Below are 5542 nucleotides of genomic sequence, written 5' to 3' on the forward strand. Positions count from 1 at the left end.
TCTCTCTCTCTCTCTCTCTCTCTCTTCTGTGCTTCTAACTCTTTCTAAAGTATTTTTACTACTTTTTTTCTTCTGCTACTCCTTGGCTCCTTTTTACTGCTGTCTTTCAGCCACACCCCTGATCTTAGGGTAGGTAAGATCTAACACCTAGCCGTCTAGGATAAGGGCGAAAAAATATCGGAAGTCCAGTCTGCAAGGTGCTCATGTTAAAGTTTCAAAATTGATAAGAGTAGCCTTCTGCTGCAACCCAGGCAAAATTCAAAATGAATACCTACAAACTGAAATATGCTTAATGTGTCCTGTGCGTTCATATGACCTTAACATGCAGTTGTGAGCCCCGTAAAACACGTACCTAAACAAACAAACAAACAAAAACCCTCTCTGTCATAAAGTCAAGATGATACCCCGCACTCCAAAGGTCTTGTTGGGAGTGCAGCAATTCCAAGGGCATTGAAAATAGGGTTCAGAATGGCTATAGCGATCGTTACGGTCTCCGACACCAAACTTAAATCCTCCAATTTCAAATCTATTTCGAGACAACCGTGGTGTATACATCAAAAGAACAACGGTAGATTGAAGAAAAACCACACAAAAAACCTCTAGGGATAATCTGGGGTAGTTACATCGAAAACAATGCACGAATACTGCGGAGCAAATTGACTCATCAGCCAGCGAGGCTCGGAACATTGCCCACAGTTTTTGTAACCGAAAAAATCGTTACGAATTATTGTCATAGTGTTTTTTGCTCTAATTCTCCATGAACAAAAAATCTTTTTAGAATAAAATAGTTGTTTTTCTTGTTGTTTTAAAAATATCTCTCTCTCTCTCTCTCTCTCTCTCTCTCTCTCTCTCTCTCTCTCTCTCTCTCTCTCTCACCCTCTCTCTCTCTCTCTCTATCTCGCAATCTCTCTCTTTCTCTCTCCTGCAAAATTGAGCTTTCTTAACTTAAAATAATATTGTCATGTACACTGCTTGCTAACGATATTCTTGTTAAAGCTTTTGTCGTTGTGTCTTCTCTCCAGATTCTTCTCAACAACCTCTGAGACGAGAGACGAGAGAGATTGAAAGTTGACCCTATTGGACGCACCCACCACCACACCTCATCACCTCCCATCTCATAGCGAGAGAGAGAGAGAGAGAGAGAGAGAGAGAGAGAGAGAGAGAGAGAGAGAGAGAGAGAGAGAGGAGCAGCATCACCTCCTCTCCTCTCCTGCGAGGTCTTTCTCCTCCTCCTCCACCTCCTCCTCCTCACCCTTCTCCTCCCTCCCCTCCTCCCCATTCATTCCCCCTCCCCATTTTCCTCTCGTCATCATGGGGAACGGTTCCTCTTTCGAGCACGCCAGGACCATCTATCTGGACATCAATGGAAAAGAAGAAAAGGTATTTGGCTTTTTCATGTTCATGTTCATATTGTTGTTGTTAGTAGTGGTTGTGGCGGTGGTGGTGGTGGTATTGTAGTTGTTGTTGGTGGTGGTTATTGTTGTTGGTATTGTTTCTAATCGTATTGTTGCTGTTTTAATTCGTTGTTGCTGTTGTGTTTTTTGAGTGGTGGTGCTTGTGTTGCTGTTCTTGTTGGCAATGATGATGATGATTATGATGGTGACAGTAGTGATTGTTTTTGATTTACTAAGTCAAACGTTTATTGTTCCCAAAACAGTCGCCTCTGATGCTATCTCTGCTGTTATACACATTTATCTTGCCATCAGACACTTTGTACCAAGTTGAGAGAGTGAGTCTGGTGTTTGCGCCGTTCTTCCTCACTTTAAACAAAGCTTTGCGAAAGTCAAACACGAACACGAGGCTTCGCGAATAGGAAATGTTGAAACCAAGAGAGAAGCACGCAAGCTGCGCAAATCCTTCAGTGGAAGAAGAGCTTTTGAATGCGCAAATGTGGCAACCTTTTCTCTGCTAGAATTGGTTTCATCGGCTTTAGTAGAAGCCCCAAGTCATCTTAACCTTTACTTTTTTCTTTTTCATCCTCTTTTGCCGTTAAGCACCGAGAGCAGATGTAGTTTTCAGCGATAAGAAACTCTGCAGCTCTTTCAATGGGGATATTTTAATTTTCCAGGGTTCCCTTGACTCCCTCAATCCATCTTTTGTGTGCCCCACCTCGTCCCTTATAGCCTGAGTACACGGTGGTATAGGTTCTCGAGGCTGGCTAGATAGGTGCCATTCGTTGTAACACTTGGCCAAAATCATTTTTTATCTTCTTTTTTTTTTTTTTGGTCTGTGAAAGGCAGGCAAGATTTCGTGCAAATAGTTGCTCTCACTTCTTCATGTCTCTGCTTGTCTCTTCTTGTCATGTTCATCATCATCATCATCCGGTGCCTTGCCGACTGACGTGGGCGATCATGGATCTCCACTTCACTCTGTCTTGCGTTGCAGCAATGGTGTCGGTTGTTCTTGCTGCTCCTAGCCATGTTGTCATCTTGTCCAGTATCTTTTCCCTCTGTCTGCCTCCGCCTCTCTTTCCATCAAACTTGCCTGTTGTTACAATATTCTCTAATGCTTCTTTCCGCATTGTGTGTCCGAAGAAATCTGCTTGTCGATTTCGTATATTCGTCATAAGCTGTCTTTTATAATTTGCTTCAATCAAGACTTCTTCATTTGTTTTTCTAGCTCTCCATGGGGTACGTCTTATGAACCACAACTCTGTCGCCACAATAATTGTTCTTTCCAGCTGTTTATTGATTGTCCACGCTTCGCGTGATGTTAGGGTTTTGCTTTAATTCTCCCAATTCTTAATTCTATTTCACTTGAGAAATATTCTCTTCTGGGGATGTTTTGGTCTGTGTCTGACATTGCCGGACGCACTTTTATCATCATCATCATCATCATCATCATCATCATCATCATCATCATCATCATCATCGATCTATCACAAATAGTTCGAGTGGTACACGTTTAGCTAGTTATACTTTAAACAATGTACCAGTACACTGGGAGCTTACTTTGCCAGCCCCACCACAATAGGGGACTGGGGACTCGATAGTGTTGTGCATTTGTGGCTCTCGGAGAGAATAACTCTCTGAGTGTCTTATAAACCAGTCAGTGTTTCTTCATCTTTTTTTTTTTTATAGTCAGCGTCCGCTTTTGCCACGATTAAGAGGCGAAAATGTACGTACCTTCCACCTGTAATAATGTATTATTATATTCCCGAGCTGGGTATTTTAAAATATTAATACCTGTCATAACTCAGGTGAATCTCGTCTGTCCACAAAAATTACGAAATTTTGTACACCTAGGTTAGCAAAACACTGGTCAAGTTGGTTGGTTGTTGGTTTTTGTTTGTTTTTTGGTTAGGTTGGGTTGTTTTTCATTTTGTTTGGGGTTTTTTAAACTTGAGACCAACCCTATATAAATGTCATCGTCTGGCTTAATGAACCGAGGGAGAGTTTAGTTTGTCAGCCACTTCCGTCTGTTTCATTGCGTATGGGGGGTTGTTTTGTGTGTGTGTGTGTGTGTGTGTGTGTGTGTGTGTGTGTGTGTGTGTGTGTCTGTGTGTGTGCGTGAGTGTGTTTGTGTGTAAGTGATGTGTGTGTGTGTCTATGTGTGTGCGTGTGTGATAGCCTATCCGTTCGAAATGTTTAGAGCCGCGAAGAGCGTGCTCTTCGCCAGGGCCAGCGCCTCCCTTGTGTTGTTGTTGGTTTTGTTTTGTTTGTCTGTTTGTTTGTTTGCTGTTTTGATTTGTTGGGATTTTTATTTTTAGGTGGAAACCGACACACAACGATCAGATGATAGAGTTAACCCTGACTTCTTTCAAAGTTTCCAAGCTCTCTGCCTGAAATATCGGTGATCTAAGTATTCTAATACTATTCCGACTACCCATCTTAAGCTGATTGCTCACAATCATGTACTACAACTCTCAAGTCTCCACTTTAGGGAGTGAGAGTTTTTGTCACAGCCGTCATTACTGTTGAAAAATCTATCCCTTGAGCCCGAATTTACCACTGCAAATACCCCCGTATCGTAGAAATTCTGTTGAATTAGGCACAAACTTACTCCCTTCTCTGCAACTGGAATCCAGTACTTTCAAAGTGATGTACGTCAAAGCCGGACTAATGGAGTACAACTATTTCTTCCTCTTTTTAAAAAATGTTCTTTCCTTGTTTTGTTTTTGAAAGTTTTTTTGTAAGTGTTTTACCGCGCTCCTACCTGCATACGAGCGCGCTAGATACATAAAGTATATTCAGTTTAGTAGGATTTAATTTTAAGCTTTGCCCGGTGGCGGCCGAAACCTACTCTTATCGATTTTAAGACCACCAAGCGATCTTTAACACATGCAACTTGCACACAGGACCACCGAAATTTTTGGGCCCATCCTAGAAGGCTAGGTGTTAACAATCTTACTTACCTAAGATCAGGGAAATGGCTGAAAGACAGCAGTAAGAAGGAGCCAAAGAGTAACTGTAGATATGCCTCAGAAAAGTCAAGAGCCCAGAGGAGGGGCAAAGGGGGGGGGGGACAAAAGCAAACGACAAAACATGATTAGAGAGCAGGAAAGGAGGTGAAATGAGAACATTTTATATTAGGAGATTTTCCGTTGCTGTCAGGTTTTGAACCCGGGACCTTTTCAATGAGAAGCAAACATCGTAGCTCTAGACCACGAGAGCCCCTGTTCTTCTTTGAGTTCCTCATGGCGTTAGAACAACACAGCACTAAGATCACGACCTTGTGGCTTTCTCCCACACTGAAACTCTTATTAATGGGTGTTGAACTGATTACAATATTGCACGAAAAGACAAGGTAAGATCAACTTGACTGATTCTCGAGGGATCCAGCAATCACCATATGAACGCACTCATTAGATTTCTTCACAGTGATACACAAACGAGGTCTCTTCCAGAAGAAAGTTTCCCTGATTTTTAAATCAAGAACTTTATTTTACAAACATGAACTTTTGTACACACCCACAGAAACAGATTTTTCTAAACAACATAACAATCGCTGATATCAATGCATGTTTTCCCCCGATGTAGCCAGCGGTCAAACGCAGTGATCATGTTAGGTTCGTCAGTCTTTAGTAAATAAATGTCAACACTCTTTGTGACTTGACGTAGACTTTTAATAATCAAGCACAATGAAGACATACGTCAGACGATGCATGACTGGGACAGAAACGGAACAGAAATAAAGCAGATGCATATGATGGACAAATAAGGGAAATAATAATAATGGACACAAGGAACAGATACGAATGATGGCACATAACTGATGAAATGTCAAGAAATAATGGTGATATAACAAGGAACAAATGATTGAACAATGATCTGAATCAGAATAAGATTTAGAGTCAATTGGCTTGGGGCTCTGTCTGGCCAACAGTCTCGCCGATCGCCGATCGCCGAGGGCCGCCTGGAGGCGTGCTCACGCCTATGGGAGCATCTTGCTCTTGTATGCCAGGGACGTTGTGCGGCCGGAGCGAACGTAGAGCACGCGGGGTGGCATGAGCCTGAGGTTGTGGAACCACCGTCTCGACAGCAGGGCGTGGATCAGGTGCTAGTTCTTGCCTGGATTCGGGGACAGTGGGCATCGATGGATC

The 5542-nt window shown here is 42.5% G+C and overlaps 1 long non-coding RNA gene across 1 annotated transcript in view; it reads left to right on the plus strand.

Moving 5' to 3' along the window:
* LOC118477298 overlaps positions 1-1379 on the plus strand; it is a 26761-nt gene extending 25382 nt beyond the window's left edge. The window contains exon 2 of the long non-coding RNA XR_004858273.1: positions 1023-1379. This is a non-coding gene — a long non-coding RNA (uncharacterized LOC118477298). The remainder of the gene's footprint in view (positions 1-1022) is intronic.
* Positions 1380-5542: the final 4163 nt, after the last annotated feature.

Source organism: Aplysia californica, unplaced genomic scaffold, assembly GCF_000002075.1.
Source record: "Aplysia californica isolate F4 #8 unplaced genomic scaffold, AplCal3.0 scaffold00059, whole genome shotgun sequence".
NCBI lineage: Eukaryota > Metazoa > Mollusca > Gastropoda > Aplysiida > Aplysiidae > Aplysia > Aplysia californica.